This window comes from Pseudorca crassidens, chromosome 16, assembly GCF_039906515.1.
Source record: "Pseudorca crassidens isolate mPseCra1 chromosome 16, mPseCra1.hap1, whole genome shotgun sequence".
NCBI lineage: Eukaryota > Metazoa > Chordata > Mammalia > Artiodactyla > Delphinidae > Pseudorca > Pseudorca crassidens.
Window position 1 is genome coordinate 29,747,048 of NC_090311.1, and position 26,907 is coordinate 29,773,954.

The window sequence follows — 26,907 nt, forward strand, 5'->3', positions numbered from 1 at the left end:
CAAGAAAGGAAATGTCAAGGGCTAAAGAAAAATCTCTTGAGAAACTGTTAAAGCTCTCAACAGTTTTGGTAAAACTGAAGCTCTTGTCTAATCTGTATGATAAATACTAAGAAAATCAAAGTAAAGGATGCTATCAGACTATTACACAATTTTAGTGAAAAAAATTATACAAAGAAAGCATTTATATATATATATAAAGCATATATATATAATATAATATATATAAATATAATATAAATATAATATATATATTATATCTATTATATTTTTATATATAGTATATTTATATATATTATATATATATAAATATACTATATATATAAATATAATATATATAAATATACTATATATAAAGCATATATAAAGCATATATATATAGCACAACTGTAATTACAACCTCAATTTTATTAAATATGTGGTAAAATAAACATTTTCATGTCAGAAAAAATAAACCTAACAGGTTTTTTTTCATTAATAATTATGAAACTTTAGTCTCCATTTTAAATAGGTCCACTTTAAGACATATTTTCAAAGTACCAATTTCCTCATTTAACAAAGTTTTCTCATAAATATATATTCCTAAGGGGAGAAAGGCTATCATCTAAACTGTTAACAGTGGTTACATCTGGGAGAGCAGAAAATGAGAGAGGGAAAAGAATTAAGAATTACTATCTTTTTATACATTTACCTCAGTTTGTTTGAATTTGTTACAATAAATGTAGTTATTTTTGTAATTAAAAACAAAATCACTAAAATTTAAAGATATGCTATTGCTTTAGTATAAGAGGCCATTACCATAAATTGGTGTAGGAGAAAGCAAAGGTAATGAAAACTGACAAACAGATCTTTATTGGACAAAATTACTATAAGTAGGAAAATGATGAATGGAGAAAAGGGCAACTCTTTAATATACTTCATAGAATAATAAAACAAACAGCACAGAAATTACTTGACATTGGAAAGATAATCTCACAAATGTTGCAGAATGCTGAGCAACCTCTACTTTTTGGTCTAAGAATAATCTAGAACTACATTGTCCAATACACTAGCCACTATCCACATGCAGTTACTGAGCACTTGAAAAGTGGCCAGTCTAAATTAAGATGTGCTGTGCTTGTAAAATATCTCTGGATTTCAATGATTTGGTATAGCAAATAAAAAGTAAAATGCCTCATTAATACTCTTAAATTGATTATATGTTTAATAATACTATTTTGTATATAATGGATTGAATAAAACACATTGAAAGTAATTCCATCTGTTTATTTTTATATTTTTTAATATGGCTACTAGAGAATTTAAAATTACATACGTGGCTCATATTTTTGGTCTGTGTTATATTTCTAATGGAACCGTTGCACTAGTCTAAGATCTGGCCATGTCCTTAATGCCACAAGAACACAGTCTGGCTTTTCCTCTTGTGTCTTGCCTGTTTCAGATTTTTTCACTTTCAGCAAAAAGGGAATGTACCAAACCAAGGAATCAACTAAAACATGAATGTATAGATAAGCTTATCTTGGTACAAACAATTTAATTTTCCCAAATTTCATAATGATAAAAAAATAAAGCATCAAAAGAAGTAAAGTCTACTTATATTTCATAAATCAGAAAATAAGACTGATTGGACATTCCCATGTGGTGAAATCTACCCTCAACAAATTTAGGAGCATTTTTTCATATATGTTTAAAACTGTGCAGGGCCTTAGATTTAGAATCATTTAACAACTGCCTTTGTTTTACTGGACTATCAAGAGCATTCACATTCTCACTGGTCTACTTAGAAGCGGGCAAAACTAAGAAACGCCAACATCCTTCAGTTCGGTAGCATATATGTGCATCTGTAAAGGAATAAAAGTATCCTAAAAGCAGATTTAGTACGTTTATAATTAAATGTAATATACAAAATATATTAAGTGACACACGTAAACCAATAGATTTCTGAGCACTAAAATATAATTATACACTTTTAACTTCTAGGCATCCCCTCAGAAGATTCACTGTCCTTCCCTCCCTAATTTCATAGTCTGGTGAATGGTATCACTATCAACCCAGCAGTTCAAGCCAGAAACCGGGAAGTCATTATCTATGACATTTCAATCAATTAACAAGCCCTGTTCATTCTACTTCTATACTGCTTCCCATGATTTTCTAAAATACAAGTCAGATTTGGTCATTTCCTTGTTCAAAACTCTTCAGTGGCTCTTTATCACGTACATAAAGTATCTTGCATAGCAGATTTGGCCCTACATGATCTAGCTCCATTGCCACACTAAAACTGCCTAGCTGCCCTCAGCGGGCTGTCTCAACTCCAGCCGCTCCTAATATCAGACTTTAGAGTCCACTGATTCCAACTCCTGATAGTACTAGAAACATGCCCAGCTGCCTTCTCACATCTCTGTGATTTAACACACATTATTTTCTCAGTCTGATGTCTGCCTGATACTCTCATACCTGCCCTTCAAATCTCACCTTAAAGGTCACCTCCTCTATAATTTCATCACTGACTCCCTGATATACTACGGTCCTGCCCATAAGTTCCCACTACATATCGTTACAAATACCTTCATTAAAACAATTATCATATTGCTTTACAGGTATGTGTTTGCACGTCTGGCTCTCTTCTAAACAGTAAGTTCCTTCAGTGTAGGGTTAGTGTCTTTTTGTCTCATAGCACTGCATTTGGCACTAAATAAATACTATCTGTTAAAACATGGCAAGTAAGACTTCTCAATAGGTGATGCTCTCCCAACCCCCAGTTGAGATTTGGGGTCCCATTCACTCCACAAACATTTATTGAATAACTAGTATGTGCTAAGTCCCCTCTTAGACACTGGGAACACAGCAATGAACAAAACAAATTCTGGCCTCATGGAGCTTACAATGTAATGGTGGAGATAAAAAATAAGCATTTAAATATATAATGTTTGACAGTGGTAAATGTGGTGGAGTGAAATGAAGGAGGGACAAGAATACAGAGTGATGGGTGTGTGGCTATTTTAGAAGGGAAGACCATATGGAAAAGTGGGGAAGACCACTCTGAGGATTTAATACCTGAGTTTATACTTGAGTTGAATCAGTGAGTCACAGAAATTATCTGGAAAAGAGAATTCCAGGAAAAAAAGAAGAGCAAGTACAAAAGCTATGAGGCAGGCCAAGCTTGAAATGTTCCCGGAATAACGGGAAACAAGTGCGGTAACAGAGTAAAAAGGGGCACCGAAGTTGGTAAGACAGCTAAGGGCCAGAACAAACAGGGACCTGCAGGCCAAGACAAGGTCTTTGGATTTTATTTTGAATGTGTGGGGAAATCACTGGAAGCAAGAGAATGACAAGATCTCACTTAACCTTTGCTAAAGATCATTCTAGCAAAAATGTGAGGAATTGACAATAACGGATAAGAAATGAGGAGGAAAATCTGCAAGTCTAACAATAGACATGCAGCAAGTCTAGAGTAGTAACAAAGGAGGTCACAAGAAAAGGTTGGATTAATCATATATTCTGAAGGCAAAGCTAACAAAAACTTGGTGGTATGGTTCTATGGGATGTAACGGGAAGAGAGGAGTCACTTTGAGAGTTTCGGTCTGATCAACCTGGGTGATGACGGTTAAATTTACTAAGATAGGGAAGACTGGGGAAGGAAATAAGAAAAGAGGAATCAGGAGTTGTGACATGGACACTTTAAATTTGAATGCCTGTTGGACATTGTACAGTTGTTAAGGAAGCAACTGGAAATATAAGTCTGAAGCTCAGGGGAGGTGTAAGAATTGGAGATAAAAATTTGGAAGTCATCACCATAAAGATTCAAGCCAAGAACAGAAATAAAACTACCCAGGGAGTGACAGAGAGAGAAAAGGCTGGGGGAATTGAGTCATGGGGGAACTACAACTCTAGAGGTCAGGAAGGGGAGATGCAGCCAAGCACAGGAGATGGAGGAAGAAAATAGGAAGAAAACAGAAGCATGTAGTATCCCAGAAACCAAATGAAGGAAATTTCTTTAAAAGGCAAGAGTAATCATTTGCATTAAATGTTGAAAAGTCAAGTAGTAAGAACTGAGAATTTTCTATTGGATTTGACAGGATAGAGGTTGCTGGTGACACTGGAATAGTTTCAGTGGAGCTGGGGAGATAAACACCTCACTGGAATGAGGTGAGGAAGAATGACCCAATAGGAAGGGAGAAACTGATGATGAAAATAGGAGATGCGGAGTTTAACTGTAATAAAGGCATATTTACAATAGTTTTTAAATCTTGTAACAAAAAGTTGGCAATTATAAGATTAGAAATTCTATCAATACCAGCTTTGTCATATTATTAGAAACACAAGGGGAGTATTAAATAGAATATGATACTCTGAATTGCTCAAATATTCACCTCAGGACAGTTAAGGTACCTTGAGCCTCAGTATTTCATATATAAATTAAGCTTACATACTCAACATCTTTCTTTAAAGTTTTTTTTTTTCTTTTTGTGGTATGCGGGCCTCTCACTGTTGTGGCCGCTCCCGTTGCAGAGCGCGCAGGCTCAGCGGCCATGGCCCATGGGCCCAGCCGCTCCACGGCATGTGGGATCCTCCCGGACCGGGGCACGATCCCATGTCCCCTGCATCGGCAGGCGGACTCTCAACAACTGCGCCATCAGGGAAGCCCTTTAAAGTTATATTTGCCTTAGCAAATTTCAGGATTTATTAAAGCCTACTGAAAATCAGTCCTTCAGGCATCTGAATTCAATCTAAGAAACACAAACAAATGAATTCTGCTTCTTTAGCAATGGCCACTATACACATACATACATTTTTGGAGTATGGGTAATCTTATGAATGTAGCAGTAAATATTCATTTACAAACTTTTAGAGAGTGTTCAGTGTTCTGCTGACAAAACTAGATTACAAAGTTCTTTTACTTGGTCACTATGGCCTGAAGACTCCAGGTAGGAAAAAATGGGATTTCCTTAAACAGGCAACCCTTTCTTAAAGGATAATAGATGGCTCAAAGGTCTATAAAAGAGGGGAAATCTAGTTTTAAGAAAAAATTTAATGAAGTGTAAAGCTAACCAAAAAAAGAGATTTTTTTCCCCTTAATACAAAAGCATCATGCAATAAACCTAAAAATAAATTTTAAAAAAATCTGTGTTCTCACTTTACAGAGATAACCACTATAAACACCTTACTATATGCTTCTGGATCTTTTTATATTTTTTAAAAAGCTTTGTGAATGAAACTGATCGGCTGTGAGCACAGATTCCTGTATAGAAAGACTTTCTGAGCCAGTTTTTTTAAACTTTTTTCTGCACTCCAGTTAAAAACATTTCACATCATGACACAGTACACAGATTCACGTATTTATACATGACTGAAAAAAGTTTCATAAAATACATATTTACCCTTACTGTTCGCACTGCTCTTATTTTTTTTAATGTTTATTTATTTACTTATTTATTTTCTTATTAGTCATCCATTTTATACACATCAGTGTATACATGTCAATCCCAATGTCCCAATTCATCACACCACAACCCCTATCCCTGGCCGCTTTCCCTCCTTGGTGTCCATACGTTTGTTCTCTACATCTGTCTCAATTTCTGCTCTGCAAACCGGTTCATCTGTACCATTTTCTAGGTTCCACATATATGCGTTAATATACGATATTTGTTTTTCTCTTTCTGACTTAACTTCACTCTGTATGATAGTATATAGATGCATCCACGTCTCTACAAATGATCCAATTTCGTTCCTTTTTATGGCTGAGTAATATTCCATTGTATGTATGTACCACAACTTCTTTAGCCATTCGTCTATCCATGGACGTTTAGGTTGACCCATGACCTGGCTATTGTAAATAGTGCTGCAATGAACATTGGGGTGCATGTGTCTTTTTGAATTATTGTTTTCTCTGGGTATATGCCCAGTAGTGGGATTGCTGGGTCATATGGTAATTCTATTTTTAGTTCTTTAAGGAACATCCATACTGTTCTAAATAGTGGCTGTATCAATTTACATTCCCACCAACAGGGCAAGAGGGTTCCCTTTTCTCCACACCCTCTCCAGCATTTGTTGTTTGTAGATTTTCTGATGATGCCCATTCTAACTGGTGTGAGGTGATACCTCATTGTAGCTTTGGTTTGCATTTCTCTAATAATTAGTGATGTTGAGCAGCTTTTCATGTGCTTCTTGGCCATCTGGATGTCTTCTTTGGAGAAAAGTCTTCTTTGGAGAAATGTCTATTTAGGTCTTCTGCCCATTTTTGGATTGGGTTTTTTTTTAATATTGAGCTGCATGAGCTGTTTATATATTTTGGAGATTAATCCTTTGTCTGATGATTCATTTGCAAATATTTTCTCCCATTCTCAGGGTTGTCTTTTCATCTTGTTTATGGTTTCCTTTGCTGTGCAAAAGCTTTTAAGTTTCATTAGTTCTCATTTGTTTATTTTTGTTTTTATTTCCATTACTCTAGGAGATGGATCAAAAAAGATCTTGCTGTGATTTATGTCAGAGTGTTCTTCCTATGTTTTCCTCTAAGAGTTTTATACTGCCCGGTCTTACATTTAGGTCTCTAATCCATTTTGAGTTTATTTTTGTGTATGGTGTTAGGGAGTGCTCTAATTTCATTCTTTTACATGTAGCTGTCCAGTTTTCCCAGCACCACTTATGGAAGAGACTGTCTTTTCTCCATTGTATATCCTTGCCTCCTTTGTCATAGATTAATTGACCATAGGTGTGTGGGTTTATCTCTGGGTTTTCTATCCTGTTCCATTGATCTATATTTCTGTTTTTGTGCCAGTACCATATTGTCTTGATGACTGTAGCTTTGTAGTATAGTATGAAGTCAGGGTGTCTGATTCCTCCAGCTCCGTTTTTTTCCCTCAAGACTGCTTTGGCTATTCAGGGTCTTTTGTGTCTCCATACAAATTTTAAGATTTCTTTGTTCTAGTTCTGTAAAAAGGCCATTGGTAACTTGATAGGGATTGCACTGATTCACTAGATTGCTTTGGATAGTACAGTTCTTTCACAATATTGATTCTTCCAATCCAAGAACATGGTATATCTCTCCATCTGTTGGTATCATCTTTAATTTCTTTCATCAGAGTCTTATAGTTCTCTGCATACAGGTCTTTTGTCTCCCTAGGTAGGTTTATTCCTAGGTATTTTATTCTTTTTGTTGCAATGGTAAATGGGAGTGTTTCCTTAATTTCTCTTACAGATTTTTCATCATTAGTGTATAAGAATGCAAGAGATTTCTGTGCATTAATTTTGTATTCCGCAAGTTTACCAAACTCATTGATTAGCTCTAGTAGTTTTCTGGTGGCATCTTTAGGATTCTCTATGTATAATATCATGTCATCTGCAAACAGTGACAGTTTTCCTTCTTCTTTTGCAATTTGTATTCCTTTTATTTCTTTTTCTTCCCTGATTGCCAGGGCTAGGACTTCCAAAACTATGTTGAATAACAGTGGTGAGAGTGGACATCCTTGCCTTGTTCCTGATCTCAGAGGAAATGCTTTCAGTTTTTCACCATTGAAAATGATGTTTGCTGTGGGTTTGTCGTATATGGCCTTTATGATGTTGAGGTAGGTTCCCTCTGTGCCCACTTTCTGGAGAGTTTTTATCATAAATGGGTGTTGAATTTTGTCAAAAGCTTTTTCTGCATCTACTGAGATGATCATATGGTTTTTACTCTTCAATTTGTTAATGTGGTGTATCACATTGATTGATTTGCATATATTGAAGAATCCTTGCATCCCTGGGGTAAATCCCACTTGATCATGGTGTATGATCCTTTTAACGTGTTGTTGGATTCTGTTTGCTAGTATTCTGTTGAGGATTTTTGCATCTATATTCATCAGTGATATTGGTCTGTAATTTTCTTTTTTTGTAGTACCTTTGTCTGGTTTTGGTATCAGGGTGATGGTGGACTCATAGAATGAGTTTGGGAGTGTTCCTTACTGCAATTTTTTGGAAAAGTTTGAGAAGGATGGGTGTTAGCTCTTCTCTAAATGTTTGATAGAATTCACCTGTGAAGCCATATGGTCCTGGGCTTTTGTTTGCTGGAAGACTTTTAATCACAGTTTCAATTTCATTACTTGCGATTGGTCTGTTCATTTTTTCTATTTCTTCCTGGTTCAGTCTTGGAAGGTTATACCTTTCTAAGAATTTGTCCGTTTCCTCCAGGTTGTCCATTTTATTGGCATAGAGTTGCCTGTAGTAGTCTCTTAGGATGCTTTGTATTTCTGCGGTGTCTGTTGTAACTTCTCCTTTTTCATTTCTAATTTTATTGATCTGAGTCCTCTCCTTCTTTTTCTTGATGAATCTGGCTAATGGTTTATCAATTTTGTTTACCTTCTCAGAGAACCAGCTTTTAGTTTTATTGATCTTTGCTACTGTTTTATTTGTTTCTATTTCATTTTTCTGCTCTGTTCTTTATGATTTCTTTCCTTCTGCTAACTTTGGGTTTTGTTTGTTCTTCTTTCTCTAGTTGTTTTAAGGTGTAAGGATAGATTGTTTATTTGAGATTTTTCTTGTTTCTTGAGATAGGCTTGTAGAGCTATAAACTTCCCTCTTAGAACTGCTTTTGCTGCATCCCATAGGTTTTGGATCATTGCGCTTTCATTGTCATTTGTCTCTAAGTATTTTTTGATTTCCTCTTTGATCTCTTCAGTGATCTCTTGGTTATTTAGTAACGTATTGTTTAGTGTCTGTGTGTTTGTGTTTTGTTCGTTTTTTTCCATGTAATTCATTTCTAATCTCATAGCGTTGTGGTCAGAAGAGATGCTTGATATGATTTCAATTTTCTTAAATTTACTGAGGCTTGATTTGTGACCCAAGATGTGATCCATCCTGGAGAATGTTCCGTGCGCATTTGAGAAGAAAGTGTAATCTGCTGTTTTTGGATGGAATGTCCTATAAATATCAGTTAAATCTATCTGGTCTATTGTGTCATTTAAAGCTTGTGTTTCCTTATTAATTTTCTGTCTGGATGATATGTCCATTGGTGTAAGTGAGGTGTTAAAGTCCCCCACTATTACTGTGTTACTGTCGATTTCCTCTCTTAGAGCTGTTAGCAGTTGCCTTATGTATTGAGGTGCTCCTATGTTGGGTGTATACATATTTATAATTGCTATATCTTCTTCTTGGATTGATCCCTTGATCATTACATAGTGTCCTTCCTTGTCTCTTGTAGCATTCTTCATTTTAAAGTCTATTTTATCTGATATGAGTATTGATACTCCAGCTTTCTTTAGACTTCCATTTGCATGGAATTTCTTTTTCCATGCCCTCACTTTCAGTCTGTACGTGTCCCTAGGTCTGAAGTGGGTCTCTTGCAGACAGCATATATATGTGTCTTCTTTCTGTATCCATTCAGCAAGCCTGTGTCTTTTGGTTGGAGCATTTATCCATTCACGTTTAAGGTAATTATTGATACATATGTTCCTATGACCATTTTCTTAATTGTTTTGCGTTTGTTTTCGTAGGTCCTTTTCTTCTCTGTGTTTCCCACTTAGAGAAGTTCCTTAAGCATTTGTTGTAGAGCTGAATTCTCTTAGCTTTTTCTTGTCTGTAAAGCTTTTGATTTCTCCATCGAATCTGAATAAGATCCTTGCTGGGTAGAGTAATCTTGGTTGTAGGTTCTTCCCTTTCATCACTTTAAGTATATCATGCCACTCCCTTCTGGCTTGTAGAGTTTCTGCTGAGAAATCAGCTGTTAACCTTATGGGAGTTCCCTTGTATGTTATTTGCCATTTTTCCCTTGCTGCTTTCAATAATTTTTCTTTGTCCTTAAGTTTTGTCAATTTGATTACTATGTGTCTTAGTATGTTTCTCCTTGGGTTTATCCTGTATGGGACTCTCTGCACTTCCTGGACTTGGGTGGCTATTTCCTTTCCCATGTTAGGGAAGTTTTCAACTATAATCTCTTCAAATATTTTCTTGGGTCCTTTCTCCCTCTCTTCTCCTTCTGGGACCCCTATAATGCAAATGTTGTTGCGTTTAATGTTGTTCCAGAGGTCTCTTAGGCTGTCTTCATTTCTTTTCATTCTTTTTTCTTTATTCTGTTCCACAGCAGTGAATTCCACCATTCTCTCTTCCAGGTCACTTATCCGTTCTTCTGCCTCAGTTATTCTGCTATTGATTCCTTCTAGTGTAGTTTTCATTTCAGTTATTGTATTGTTCATCTCTGTTTATTTGTTCTTTAATTCTTCTAGGTCTTTGTTAAACATTTCTTGCATCTTCTTGATCTTTGCCTCCATTCTTTTTCTGAGGCCCTGGATCATCTTCACTATCATTATTCTGAATTCTTTTTCTGGAAGATTACCTATCTCCATTACATTTAGTTGTTTTTCTGGGGTTTTATCTTGTTCCTTCATCTGGTACATAGCCCTCTGCCTTTTCATCTTGTCTATCTTTCTGTAAATGTGTTTTCTGTTCCACAGGCTCCAGGATTGTAGTTCTTCTTGCTTCTGCTGTCTGCCCTCTGGTGGATGAGGCTATCTAAGAGGCTTGTGCAAGTTTCCTGATGGCAGGGACTGGTGGTAGGTAGAGCTGGCTGTTGCTCTGGTGGGCAGAGCTCAGTAAAACTTTAATCTGCTTCTCTGCTGATGGGTGGGGCTGGGCTCCCTCCCTGTTGCTCGTTTGGCCTTAGGCGACCCAACACTGGAGCCTACCCGGGCTCTTTGGTGGGGCTAATGGCAGACTCTGGGAGGGCTCATGCCAAGGAGTACTTCCCAAAACTTCTGCTGCCAGTGTCCTTGTCCCTTGGTGAGCCACAGCTGCCCCCCGCCTCTGCAAAAGGCCCTCCAACACTAGCAAGTAGGTCTGGTTCAGTCTCCTATGGGGTCACTGCTCCTTCCCCTGGGTCCCGATAGGAGACCACTACTTTGTGTGTGCCCTCCAAGAGTGGAGTCTCTGTTTCCCCCAGTCCTGCCAAAGTCCTGCAATGAAATCCTGCTAGCCTTCAAAGTCTGATTCTCTATGAATTCCTCCTCCCGTTGCCAGACCCCCAGGTTGGGACACCTGACGTGTGGCTCAGAACCTTCACTCCAGTGGGTGGACTTCTGTGGTATAAATGTTCTCCAGTTTGTGAGTCACCCACCCAGCAGTTATGGGATTTGATTTTATTGTGATAGCGCCCCTCCTACCGTCTCATTGCAGCTTCTCCTTTGTCTTTGCATGTGGGGTATCTTTTTTGGTGAGTTCCAGTGTCTTCCTGTCAATGACTGTTCCCGCACTGCTCTTATTTTTTAAAATCTATTCCATTTCACTTTTTTAATTAAAAAAAAATTTAGATTCTTATAACTTAAAATCAATTTATTCACTAAGTTGTTTCACTTGATTGAAAAACTATTCTAAAACAGCATATTCAATGTCAGAAATTTTCACAGCAGGGATAGAAAACATGCTCTATTTCAACTGATTTGCAATTTTGGTTGTGGAGCAAGATAAAAGAAAAAGTAAAATATGAGTGAAAAATTAGCAGATTATATCACCTGACCAGAAGTCTTTAGTAAAATAATAAAATGAGGGATATACCCAATCTTTGCACACTTTCAAGTTCCAGCACTCCCAGTGTCAAGCACATTTCTACAAACAAGAAACCAAGAAATGTCCTCCCTTTGCAAAAGGGCTTCACTTAAAAAACAAAAAACAAAACCTGATCCAAACACAACAAAGAGACACTTGTGTGTGATATAATAACATGATAAATTATACTTGGACAGCAAAGAAATGGTTTCATATTTTTAAAACTATAAAATCTGTTAATGAACCACAATTGATTCTGCTGTAGTTTTCTTAATGCATCCTTCCATAAATGCACTTGCACCAGTTAATACAATGACATATTTCACACTTGAAAACACAAAATAATTTCTACATCCACCTGGTTTATTCTTCCATTCAAACCAGGTTTATAAAATATATGCTGTGATTTAAATTAACAGAATAAAGACAATAATGTGTGACATTAGTGAATCTAGGCCTTCTCTTTAACATACCTGGACTGAAGAGAAAAAAGGTTTTAAATCAGGTAAACATTCATTTAGAGGCCCTTACTCAAAGGTAAACAGATTCACTAATGGGAAGCAAATGAGGAGTCAAACAGTCCTATTCAAACTGCTAAACTGGCCACTTGTTGAGTGACACATCAAGGCCTTATTCATTGTGAAAGAATGTGTTCTCACCTCACAGACAACGCAACTATATTATGACCTCAGTTTACTATTTTTTTAGCAGAGTACAGGATTTTTATTGTCTCTGTCTCTTCACCACCTGTCACTTCTTGCCACTCTAAGCATTTTTATTTTTTTGAATCTAACAGGTACTGTAAATTCCAGCGTGTTCAAATTATATACAAAATAAGAATAAAAAGGCTTCTCAGTAAGGATCTGAGATGCTTCTTATTTGAGCAAAGTTTATGAACTTTAATATATGAACTTTATGATACCTATTTTGGCCACTTACCAAATCTTATGTAGCTTACTTGATGACATTCGAAATAGTTAACACCCTCACTGAAGCCTCCCAACAACCCTACAAAGTGAGATTATTACCAGTCCAATTCTACAGATGAGAAAATGAGGCATAGGATGTTAAATAATACGTCAAAGGCCAAGGAACTAGAAAGTGCCTGATTCTAATCTAGATAATATAACTCCAGCGTTTGTGCTCATAACTGCCTTATGTATGCAATATGAATACAATATGAATACAACAGTGTTTAATGCCCTCCACTTTAATATCTTACAGTGCTCTGGGAAAGAAAAATATTAGGAATAACTATCAATCAGTTGATGTCTCAGAAATGAGAAACCTTAACCACCCTCCTTTCTCTTCAAAAGCTACTCCAAAAGACATAATGGAGCCATGGAAGTGAAAAGCCAGAGGAACACCAGTGGGTCAACAAAACTGATCAGGAAGTTTTCAGGGGTCTAACCTTGTCTGGGATTACACTGTGCCTGTCCTATAGTGAATCCAACCCCAATACTGCCCATTGCCATTTGAAGACCTACTTGCCTAGGATCGTTTTGGACTGTTCCTTTTGAGATACAGCCCTAAATGATCTCTGAATGCCTGCTGCATGCTGTAGATTTCAATAAATATTCTTTGAGAAAATATGGGTTAGGTATTTTCAACTCCCTACTGTCATACCAAACTGTTAGCTTGTCTGACTCCAATTATACCTTGAACTCCTTGAAAGTAAGAAATGCCTTATCATTTTTAAATCCTCAATGCACAACACCATTCCTGGCACATGGATGGCATTCAATAAATGTTTGGTAAAAAATGAGGATAAAAACAAATGTTCCTAACACAAAGTAATATCAACTCAGATATTTCTCCTTAACTTGAGACTGTGAATAGATGAAAGGTATGTGTATTCTTGATCAAAGTTAAGAATTCTTTACCGTTGTGTTTTTTTTTTAATTCAACTCATTAGCTATTTTCCTACTAATATAGACCCTTCTTAACTTGTATATGTGACACATGATATAAATATATTTACAGAAAGAGGCCTTATGTGCAAACTAATGATGAGAGCAAAATCAAACTATAGCCAGATTAAAGGCCTGTCCCCTGTACCTGGTTCACTCTTGAAAACCACAATGTCCTGCCACCATTAAAGAAATGATGCTCTACATTTTTAAGTATTACCCATTTTTACAGGTAGATACAGAGACATATCCCAATCACAAGAAATACTGGAAAGCACTAAGACTACGAATATTTCTGAGATTATAAAAAATCTTATAGTATATTGGATCTTAAAAACTACAGAGTATTTGTCCTGCACTAAAGAAGTCAATGAGTGGAAGCACTGTGCTAAGTGCTCATATATTATCTCATTTAACCATCATAACAACTCCTTGAGGTATGTATAGTTATTATCACCATTTCACAGATAAGGTAACTAAAACTGTAGGTCACACAACTAGCATGTAGGAGCCATAAGTGAAACCAAGTTTTGACTGCTTCCAACTATGCCTCCCATAGTATATCCTCAACAAAACAACTCTGAATTTTCTGAATCATAGATGCCTAACTTTAACACTGTGCTAACATACCATGGTTACTGTTAACTTCATCACTTTGAGAAGTAAAATTGTTTACCTTTATGAGCTCCACACATATCGTCCCACCTTAACCACTGAAATCTTGAATCACAGGGGTGCTGTTTATCATTAACTTTCCCTTCTCTGAAAATTAGACTTTGTCCCTCCTATACCAGGAAAACACTGTTGGCACCCACCACACTGTTCTGTATAAAACTTGCCACAGCTATTAGTGGTGCTGGTCACTACCTTAGATAACTCTGGAGTCTTAGAAGACTTGAACTCTCTAACACAGTTTCTAAAATATCTACCACAATAAATGCTGAGTAAAAACGTCTGGGAAAAACAAGGAAATTATGTGATTAAATACAGTAAGTTTCTCTCTGCATGGACCAGCTCTTTGAGAAGATCAATTGTATGCTATTTTTGTTCCAAAAGAACAAGAAAGCCAGTTTGCAGATTTTATTTGTTTATATGCCAACAGGCTAAACATCAAAATTGAAGGTATCAAACTGCTTCTCTTTTCCTCAACACTCAAAAACGACCAGGGAAGAAAATTTTATTTGTCATGACTTAGATATGATTTAGATATTTTCCTTTTCCCCTTTTCTGACTTACTTTCACCCAAAATCTCAATGAATGTGGAATCATGCATGGGCCATGAATGGTGGTATTTATTAAAGCAAACCAAGGATCTTTTCTTCTACTCTCCCTCTCAAAAGAGGAAGAAGATTTGGAGGTTCTGCAGAAACATATCAAGACTTATGGATACACTTCAAGTCTTCCCTTGCCCTCACCCTCTACATTCAATCGACAAATTCCACTGATCTTCATACCTGCTTATCTCTTTAATCTGCCTAGTTTTCCCTATCCTAATGCTACCCCAAGGTAAACCAACACAAACAAATGCCTATATAGTATTTTTTTTTTTTCCAGTATGCGGGCCTCTCACTGTTGCGGCCTCTCCCGTTGCAGAGCACAGGCTCCGGACGCGCAGGCTCAGCGGCCATGGCTCATGGGCTCAGCCGCTCCGCGACATGTGGGTTCTTCCCGGACCGGGGCACGGGAAAAAAAAAACAACAAATGAACAAAACAAACAAAATAAAAACCTAAAACTATAACACTACTAGAAGAAAATATGGGAGAAAAAATCTCTGTGACTCTGGGTTCAGCAAAGATTTCTTAAATACAACACAACAAGCATAATTCATAACCTTTAAAAAAATTAATCAATAAACTGGACTTCAGAGAAATTAAGACCTTCTGCTCTTCAAAGACACTGTTAAAAGAGAATGAAAAGACAAACCACAAACGGAGAGAAAGTATTTGCAAACTGCATAAACGAGAAAGAACTTTTATCCAGAATACATACTGAACTCTTAAAACATAATATCCAAAAACAAACAACAATTTGTTAATTTTTTTTTTTTTTTTTTTTTTTTTCTGCAGCACGCGGGCCTCTCACTGCTGTGGCCTCCCCATTGTGGAGCACAGGCTCCGGACGTGCAGGCTCAGCGGCCATGGCTCACGGGCCCAGCCGCTCCGCGGCATGTGGGATCTTCCCGGACCGGGGCACGAACCCGTGTCCCCGGCATTGGCAGGTGGACTCCCAACCACTGCGCCACCAGGGAAGCCCACAAACAACAATTTGAACAATACTTCACCAAAGAAGATATAAAGATCAAAAAATGCTCAACATCATATATATCAGTAGGGAAATACAATTCCATTTATATGACTTCTGGAAAAGGCAAAACTTTAAGGACAGAAAATGTATCTGCAGTTGCCAGAAGCTCAGGTTCAAGTAAGGGGTTGACTACAAAGGGGCACAAGGGAATTTTTTGGATCGATGAACTGTTCTGTATATTAACTGTGTGGGAGTTATATGACTATGCTTTTGTCAAAATTCACAGAATGTACTCTAAGAAAAGTGAACTTCATATAAATTATATCTTAATTTTTTAAATGAAAAATAATCACATTCTCTAGAAATTCCTACCAAAACATAGCTGACCCCACTGACTCTTTAATTTTTGATTCTTGCCTTTAAAATATACCTATTTTATACAGTGAGTAAGCAGTGCAGCCTCAATGATGTTATATTAGCATGACTAAAGATCAATTTCGCTCAGGATTTCAGGCTACAGTCTTTCCTAATTTAATTGTGCAGTCATTACTTAAAACTTCCATTGTCTTCTCAACTTTGCATGAGTAAAAACTGTAAAACTTGGTCTCCTTTGACTGTCTGTTATTTACTCCATATATAACCAAAACACAATTCTTTGCATTGCATTCAGGGAGCTATATAAATCTGGATATTCTGATTCTGAACAACCTTAGAAAAGAAGGGTGTATTCTAAGATACTCTGGCAATTCCAAATGACATTGGCACATGAATATATAATAATTTTTTCTAAAACACCTTTTTTCATAATTCCTTGCTCAAAAACCTTAGTGATTCACTAGAGTCACTAAACTTAGCCGGCATTCAAGGCTCTCCATGATTTGGTGTCAATCTGCTGTTCCAGTCATATTTCTTCCACTCTCAGACACAAATCCTCCATTCTGTACCAAATGGCCTCATGATCTGTTCATTCCAAATTCTGAAATATCCTCCATGAATTATCTCAGCTTAAACACTCCTAGTTACTAGTCATTCAAAAGACGTACATCTTTATTTGAAGACACGCTGATTTCACCCTTCTGTGAATTCATGTACCTATGGTATTCATTCATTACCTATGGTATTCATTTGTCATTATAAACAACCTTATATTCCTGTTTTACTTATGAATGTCATTCTCATACTCTATAATAGTTTCTTGAGGGCAGATACTGTTTCTCAAATGCTTCTTGTATCCTCAGGAACACAAAAGGTACTCAACAAATATTTAGAAAAAAAAATTAAGTGGAAGTTAATTTTAAATTAATTTTAAATCCCTTTAATTTCAGATTAATTTTAAATTAATTTAAAATACTTACACAACGTTCTGGAAAAGCTTACTTTATAGCTTGAGAGACTAAAGCTAGGGGCACTAGACTTTGCTCCCTGAGGTCTGCTGCTATATCACATTCATCTTCATATTTCCAGAGTTGAATACAATGTCTGACACATGGAAAACGCTCAAATATTTAAATATTTAACTAAATTTCACTTTCTAAGGCCACAAAGTAGGAAATGGAACCCTGGAGTTCTATCCCAATCCCCCCAAGATTATATTAGTGCCTTGAAATGTTCTCTAATTTCTCATATTTCTTCAGATTCTCCCTGAACAGACTACAAACATCAAAAAGACAAAACTGTGCTTTCTCCCCTCTTTAAAGCTCACAGAGCAATTATTACAGGACATGCACAGTAGGGCAGGCAATATTTCCATCAGATTTCTTAAAAGTAACAGAAAGGCAGCTTATATATACTTCTCTGCCCCATGAAAAAACACCAGTTACTACTCTTCCTACTAGGAAGATTTATTTTTCATCATCTTTAGCACAAATTCTAGAATGCTATCTGCCAGCTCCCATGCCCCAATAAATATGCATCCACAAGCAATTATGGAGATAGATAGCTTATGGGGAGGGGGCACTCTTTGGTCAGGTCCCAATGCTGTCCCGTGGTTAGGTGGAAGGGTAAGTGGGGGTGGGGGGGGCGGCCTTGTGATAAATTACTGCCCACTCTGCTTAGGGGTATTTATCACAGCCCGCTGTCAGGTAAATCACTGGAAAAACACCTCTTCGGTAATTAATGTGAAGTGACGGATGGACAGCCCCTGGGCCCATTAATCAGGAACATCAGCAGCCTACTGAGATTATGAATGTCAGGATGCATAAACTGCCGGTGGATCAATAGGCCCAGGAACTCATCCAAGGCTCTCATTTCCGAGGCATCTCCGGTACATTAGGCTCCCTCGACCCCTCCCCCAATCTAAAATGAAAAGCAAGCCTTCAGAACAAAGGGCAAGAGCTGAGGTCTAAAGTGACCACTGCAAGAAAACAGTCAAGGAACGTGGCCATGGCTAGGGAAGTCACCAGGATAGGTAACATGAGCACAGAGCTATACTGACCAAGAGGCTCTCAGAAGTCTCAGTGCACTGGAAAAGCAGGAAGATAACAGTTAACATTCAATACTCAGAGTCTGATTATCTATTTTTAGGGGTAATCCAGGTTCTTGCTTCTAATCTTTTACCCTTTTTCCTGTCCACATTTTCCTTTCTTTCGTATTGGCACCACTAATACAGAGTAGAGAGAAATAAGCAATTTCTGCTCTCTAACAACCTAGGTAAAAATTTCAATTTTAGAGGAAAAAGAATCTGTATAAAATAAAATCATTGAATTATCCCTGAATTTAATTTAGCCTCATCCTTCATTACCATGACGAACTGAGAATTGCCAGCAGAAGTACCCACAGTGTTTACAATTGAGAAAAAGGTGATCTTCCTGATTCATTAGCATTTACAAAGCCACCTGCCAATATACGACATGGGTTAAAGGCTAAACTGTGTGGTAGGATTCCAGAGAATTAAATCAGCTCTTAATTCTATTTCTTCTCCAAGTCAAACAAAACATTCTCCATCAAAAGAGTCTGCTCAACTTGTAAAACAGAATGGACCTGAAAGAGAATTACTGTTTGCTCGTCACCCAAAGTTTAGACAAATTTGTATGGGAGATTCGGCTGTGCTTCAGCCTCGTACTGAACACACTCTAGGCTGGCAGTGGCGGGAATGTGACTGCACTTGCTGTCACATCCCGCCAGACCCCAGCGCGGTGCTCTGTGGTCAGACTAAGGCCAGGGCTGCAAGCGTTGGTTAGAAAGTGTCTCAGAGTTACGGCTGCCTGTTCCGCTAAATCTCATTTCATCCTACTGATGGATGGATGGACAGATGGCTGCTTGGTGAAAGCAGCATTATCAGGCAGCTTCTATGAAGCCTCTGAATGATGGATAGCCCTCTTTCTACTTTCTCCAAACCACCATCGATCCAAGCCATATTTCAACGGTCAGAAGCCCAGTAATATTAAGACATGCAATAAGGTTAAGTTACTTGCAGTGTAAACCTTTAGAACAGAAATTCTAACACCTCTGCTTTGCTGTCAGGAACTAGGCTGAAAATGTTACAGTCCATTCTTTCTAGCTGCTAACCCAATGAATTCCAACAGCTCAAAGCCCAACAGCTGGGCTCCATTCCTAGGAGCACTTGAAAAGCTAACTTGCCTGCCAAATTTTTTACTAGCCAGTTCTGTGAAATGAATTCTGCAGTTGTAGTGAACAGATCTGTGACTATGCATATCCACTGGAGTGTGAAGCTATTAGAAGCATACAAACCATGCAGAGTTTGTCAATGATATGTAATCGCTAGCCTCAAACGTGTGGTGCCCTGGATATACCAAGTTGGCATGACTACCAACATCAAGGAGGGTGATTAAAACCAGGATAGATTAAAATTTTGTCTTCTGCACATAATCCTAAAATGCTGTTTCTATCTAGCTCGCCTGGCTGGCTTCTACTCTCTTGTGTACATATCAAATCATAAGTACTAATCCTTGCCTGTTTTCACAAGCACACTTTTACATCCACTTGTCTGTCACCTTCTAGACACTTATCTCAGCTTGTTTATTTGGACTACATGCCCTCTTTGTTCCTTCCATGTTATCCTGTGCCCTCAGACTCATACAACTGGACTCTATATCAAAGTTACTTCCATTCATGTGGTTAAAGAAATGGACTCTGAATCCAGCTTTGTGATATAGATTCCTAGACCCCACATGCCCTCTCTTTCTAAGCTCACTCATCCCCAGATGACTTCTCTAAATGCTTCACTATCAACTATACCCCATATCAGCTTGGCTTGGCTCCTGGTCCTGCCCTTCTTGACTGACTCACTGCCACTCTGAGCCAATGTTCAAAGAATTTGTTTGTATTTGTTTTGGGGGTTAGAAAAATGTCTCAGTGGAGTGGCAATTGTCGTTCTTCTTGCCATAATGGTAGTTTAGTTTAATACTTTAATATTTGTGCCTTAACAACACCTATAGTTCTATTCCTAGCAAAAAGAAAAAGAAAAAAATCATGTGCTATTTTTATAAGATATTGCTTAATTATAATGTCTTATCAAGAATAGCAGTGTTGGGTGGGAGGGAGGGAGACACAAGAGGGAAGAGATATGGGAACATATGTATATGTATAACTGATTCACTTTGTTATAAAGCAGAAACTAACACACCATTGTAAAGCAATTATACCCCAATAAAGATGTTAAAAAAAAAAAAGAATAGCAGTGTCCTTCACATAAACATTAAAGAATTTTTACAGAATCTTAAATTACATTATTGAAAAAGATTGTATAGGTCAGAATTCAAATAAAGAAATTGAGGATCTGAGCTTGTAATGTGCATGGTTAGATAGATACTAAGTAGCAAAGCAAAACTGGAACCCAGATTTCAATTAAAAGTATTGTGCTTATTTTATTATATTTCTCAGACATCCCACTTTCATCCTTGGGATTTCAGAGGGAGTGAGGGTAATAAGGACTGAATGTCACTTGTATGTGTGCCTGTGTGTTTGTGGGGAGGAAGGTGTCCACAAGTAATTTAAATTTAGCCACTCATACTATTGTGCTTCCCATCAAAGTTGCCAATGGGTCATCTGAGACTCACTCTCTACCTTAGAGAACAAAATTAGATGAATCCCTGACAACTAGAAACCGCTACCTTTCTCTTCTCCCTTCTTTACCTAGAAGGTTGAAAAGAAAAAAAGCAGAAGAAAAGCAGAAAGATGTCAAATTCAAGTAGAATCGTAACAGCAAGAAGCTCCACAACTTAAATTAAATGGATAGAGGAGCAATGTGTCCTCTTAATTTCCAAGCTTGTCACATACTGGTCAAATACAGAGCACAAGCTGACTGATTGGACTTCACCCTCTGTTGGTGAAAATGTGTCACTGCTGCATTTCCTGATTGTCAAGCTACTCCATACAGATCTTTATACCTTACAGCTAGCTGAAAAAGACCTTGGAAAATCATGTCCTATAACCTCCTCATTTTAAAGATGAGGAAACTGTTTGAGGAATTTACTTAAGACTTGTAGCTGTTTGAGTGGTAAGTGAGACCAGAACCCAGATCTCCCATCAACTAAACTAAGTAGTTTTATCACCATCATAGCTGCCTTAATCGGTTTTCCACCTAGTATATATACTCAGGATATACTAGCTGAGCAAAGTTTAATCAGGAAGTCAATTGTGCTGCAAAAATAATCACATAATACACATCAAAATACAAAAAAAATAAACACATAATACACATCAAAACCAAATATATTATTCACACTAAGGCACATCTTCATTAGTAAATGATCAGGATGACTTTTCCCTCCCATTCCCACAAAAATGTCCTCGAACATTGGACAAGAACTCTACTACAACTATTCTTAGGACCAGACAAAACATTTCTCCTAGGAATTCAAAAAAAGGCAACTCCTCAGAAAAAATAACTGGTGCTAGGTGAATAATAAGGAATGACAATTCCTTAAACTCTTACTTTATTTCTATATACTCCCTAAGTTCATAGAAAAGCTGTTTTATTTGCATTAACCAAATACACTTTAGAATAATCAATTTTTTTACAAGGCTATCTCAAGCCAACACAAAGATCCTTTCCTTTCACTAAAAAGTCTTTTTATAGAGTTTCTATTTGGTTAAGAAAGATCTATTAAGCAATAGATTAAGCAAGAGAACAGTGACATATTTTTCAAAATCTGCTGCTGTGAATCACATCTAATTACGTTTTCTGTTCCATTAAGGTGTAGGCTCTACAAGCAAAAGTGAAGTAGTGGCAAAGTAGTACCAACAGTAGTACCAGAGGAAGAGAAAGAAAAATTAAACAGCTACCTACCATTCAATGAGGACTTAGATATGACAGGGACCGTGCTACATATTTCATATATCTAATTTCTCATTTGATTCCAACTATAATACTATGAGGTAAATATTATTACCTCAATTTTACAAATGAGAAATCTGAAGCTTAAATAACTCAAGATCACATAGCTTCTAAGTGTTGGTTAGGATTTCAAAGTCCCTGCTTTTAACTACTACACTAGACTGCCTGATATTCAGCAAGATGATCTCTTACAATCATCTATTAATTTCATAAATATCAACAATTTGCTTAGAATCTGTATAAATGCATAGCAACCAAAGAGAGCTCAAAGACTGCTGCAGTAAAACAGGAAAATCAACTAGGATAAGAATGAAAGATTAATGCTTTCATGGCATGACTACTCCCAATAACCTTCCAGACTTAAAAGTGTGACAATAATAATCTACTACTATCTCTGAAACTTCCTCATTCACCTTGCCTCATCCTCAAAGCCATATGGTGAAGAACCTCACCAGGTGTCAGGAGAGGAATTCCCTCTCTTCTATTCCCCGTAAGAATAATCTCTATACTTCTTCCTGCCAACTCCCCTGACCATTTGAAAACGTTACCCTTCTCTACATACTTCCCTTTCTCCAGAGGCACATGGGAACAATGACCAGTGAAACTGATGACACAGTTCCTAGACTGCAGAAGCCTTCAAAGCAGGATATAGAGTACACATTCAAATCTGAATCTAAAAAGAAAAGAAACTTGTACATAAAATACCTGCTGCAGAAGGTATTTTCAGATGTCATCTTAAACAGAATATAACAGTTACAGTATTTTAATATTAGTCTGCTTCAGACATTTACAGCCTTCGCCTCTGTGCATGCAGTTGAACAAAGAATATAGCTTGCATAACTGGAAGAAACATTTCACAAAAAATCTGAGTATCAAGACAATGAAAGATGATTGTCTGGATAGATGACTCCAACGGGATCTTGAGGGCCCCAAAATATGTAAACAAACTATGGCATGAAAAGGTTTTTCTTACAACATAACACAATTCACGCTCCCAATTTATTTTACACTCCACTGGCCACAGTCGCCATGTATTGGCACCAACTGATTTCATGCTTTACAGGCTGGGAAACAGTCTGCAACTTAGTCTCTTTCACACTCCACTGATGTGGTAACCCCATGGTTCACCAACTTAACTGTTCCAAATTTAATGTTTGCACCTACTGTTGACCACCTCAAAAGGTAGTCAGATCAAAGCTTTAATATAACTGAACAACAGCAATATAATATGTAACAGAAATGTAGAGAGAAAAGTCTGCTACCTGCTCTGTATATATACCTGGTGGTAGGGAGGAGAGAGGAAAACTCCCTCCTAAAATTTCTTTCCCTCACTATACATCTGGAGGTTGGTCTGTCCTTCTAGACTTATTTGAAATTAGTTCCTCTCCTGGGTCTATCCTGGGTTGCATTGATATCCTATACTTGACAATAAAAGAGTTGAAATGAATAAGGCTTTCAGGGCTGTGCCTCAAACCTGACATACATTAAGCTTGATTTTTTTTCCCCTTTAGGATTCACAAACTAAAGCTAATAAACCATTAAGTAAATTTTGAAAGTAGAGACTACTAGGCTTAATCTGTGCTAAGTGTCTTATATATGTTATCTCATTTGACCCCAAGTACATACTAAGAGGTAGCTATTATTTTCTCAATTTTACAGATGAGAAATCTGAAACTTACTTAAGATCACACAGCTTCCAAGTGTTGGTTAGGATTTCGAAGTCCCTGCACTTAACTACTACAGTAGACTAGAATACATGCCTTCTAAAAAATGGGGTAAAACAAAGCATAGCACAGTTTTAAAAAACAGAAATACCAAAGTGCAATAATAAAAAAAGAGAATAATTGTAAAGGAGATGGAGTACTTATGTTAGAGATATAGTTACAACAACTCTATGTCTCCTTCCTCTTTGTAGCTACAGTACCAAGTGTGAAAGCCAAATGTGGCTAAGAAACTGAGACACCAAAAGAAGCAAGCTTCATTCTAAAGCAGGCAAAGAAAACATCAGATAATTAATAAAAGCTTCTCTTATACGCAGATTGAAAGTTTACTAATTAGAGTTTCAAGAATAACAAACAATTATCTTAGAATACAGTGATATCTTCAGAGAACTGCCCCTTTAAGGATCAGGAAGACTGTACAGAGTGCTACAAAAGGTTTTCAAAGTAGAATAATCTACTGAACAAACATGGCTCAGGTACCAAATCCTATTCTAATCTATTATTTTTATGATACAAAAAGCAAGATAAATGTTAAAGGTTGGTAAAAGCTAACAATAGGTGATGGTATTTTCTTGCAGCAAACAAATATTTATTAAGTGCACATATTGTACTGAGACCTATGCTGGGACAGTGGAAACTGTAAAGTTGGACCACAGGTAAGAACATGGTTTGAACCACATGAATAATGTAGCCTCCTCTTTAAGTTATCTCTACTTAATTGGGAAGATAAGAAATTTTAGAAAAACAAAAAAAGTTGTTTTAAGGTAGTATATAATTGCCAAACAAAGAGAAAAGTTGTAAATGATAAAAAGAGAGCTATCACTTAGGGCCTGGAATAGCTGAAGAAGATGTCATAAGGTAGGAGGAACTGGAAGCTGGTATGTAGACTGAGAATTGAAGGGAGATATTCCAAGTAAAAGGAATAGCCTGAACAACTTGAAGACGCAGTAAGCAAAAAGCATTATTTTGGGACTTCCCTGGTAACACAGTGGTTAAGAATCCACCTGCCAATGCAGGGCACACGGGTTTGAGCCCTGGTCTGGGAAGATCCCACATGCCGCCGAGCAACTAAGCCTGTGTGCCACAACTACTGAGCCTGCGTGCCACAACTACTGAAGCCCACGCACCTAGAGCCCGTGCTCCACAACAAGAGAAGCCACTGCAATGAGAAGTCTGCACACCGCAACAAAGAGTAACCCCCGCTCGCGGTAACTAGAGAAAGCCTACGTGCAGCAATAAAGACCCAACGCAGCCAAACATAAATAAATTAAAAAAATAAATTTTTTTAAAAAAAGCATTATTTTGGAGACAGCTATAGAAACTACTAGAGCCAAGGTTCAATATAGGAAAGTGTGGAACATTCTGCCAGAAAGATTGTTTTCAGCCTGGAGGGCCTTCAACACTAGGTTTAGACATTCAGTACCCCAAGCAATGGAGAGTCAAGTCTAGACCATACAGACAATTCCTGAGAAGTGATACTATTACTGTGTCTCTAGTTCTCCATACCTTCCCTTACACCATCTGCCCATTCATTTACCCTGTCATCTTTTTTAATAGGTACCATCAGGTAAATGTGATGAGACAGCACACAATGTTAACACTGACATTTCTCTTATGCTTGCTTAACCCGATGGTATCAATGAGCAAGTGTAACATTTAACCAAAACCCAGAAACAGGATCAACAGGAGGGATGGGCTCCAAAACAATGTGCCCCAAGTCTAATCCCGTACTCAGTAACAAACATTACATCTAGGGGAGCAATCAAATACACTTATTTTGTATAGCCATTCTCAGAACCAGAGAAAGAACTGAACCAAAGCCTGCCCCACATTATATTCTACTCCACAATCCAAATAATACCCAGAAACTCATGCCTTGATACCTGATGAAGACTCCTATAGTTGGCCAAGTGTTTCTGAAACAAATAGCTGGTGATATATGTATATGTGTATAAAATCTAATAAACAAATAAGTAACAGGATATACATTTGTCTGAGATAAAAGCCCAGTCATTCTGGATCTAAATATGGTAACTGGCCTTACTACCATTGTAACAGTTCCTAGAAAAGATAAGACCCATCCCCATTACACTGATTTTTATAGTTTCATTTTCCAGCATGAAGTGATATTTCTAGTCTCTTCAAAACTTTTCAATCCATCCAATCCCTACTCTCATCAATAGAACATCTAACCTTACAGTTTTGAAGACAGAATGAAACAATAACAGCTTGAAAGGAAAAGTAAAACACACTACTTCTACCCCACCAAAACCAACTCCAGCTGTTCGTTTCACAATTGTATCAGCAGAGCTAACAAGGAGAATAGCTACCATTCTAATTGCCCACAGAACCTGAGATGCTCTGCTCTTCTCTCATTTCTCCCCCTTCCCATCTCCTCTGTAACTTGCACACGACCACCTCACTCTGCTGTCCATCCTCCCCAACTGCTGCCCAACAATTCACAGGCTGCCACAGATTGTCAGCACTGTGTTTGGGGACTTGAGAATTACCCCTGTGGGACAGCGCAGTGTGTTAGGACAGCATTTGCCTGGACACAATGTCGCTCTTTATAGCCAGTTGCAAATTAGTTTCTTCTTAAAAAAAAATAATACTCTCAATAAGACAGGTACAAGGAGATTTTAAATAACCAAGATTAAAACTCACTTGGTTTGCTCTGAGATCTGGGCCGTTTCAGAGTCAGGTACAATGAAATCCCATGCCTCTACTCACACGAGCCATGCACATCATCTAGGAACATCTGAAGTCAGCTTTCCAATGCTAACAGAAGCAAAGAGGCTACCAAAAAACATATCAAAGGAGAATCTTCCTTCCCCTTTTTTCTGTGCCTATGGCTCCTCATCCTTAAATTTTATCTGACAGTACTTTGTTTTAAGCTCAGCTCTCAATATTAACATTAAAAGGAAATTCTGGAAATCACCAGTATTGTTTCATTATAGTTTCCATCCAATTCTTTGCCATGTGCTTCAGCAGCACACAAGTACAGTCATCTTCTGACAGTTGCTGTGCCTGACCCTCTGAAAACTCCTTCATCCTATATATCAGCTTCCCGGTTGCCACTGGCTACACATGAGAGTCAGAAGCTGGAACAGACTGAAAAGATCATCAGAGGATGTGGGGAAGAAAAACCTCTCACAAAACAGCAGGTCATATCAACTTAAGTCTTCTTAGAAAAAGGAATTAATTAAAAATAAACACCTATAGAGTAAT

At 37.4% G+C, this 26,907-nt stretch overlaps 1 protein-coding gene across 1 annotated transcript in view; it reads right to left on the bottom strand.

Moving 5' to 3' along the window:
- R3HCC1L (R3H domain and coiled-coil containing 1 like) overlaps positions 1–26,907 on the bottom strand; it is an 87,414-nt gene that overhangs the window by 40,698 nt on the left and 19,809 nt on the right. The window lies entirely within an intron of this gene.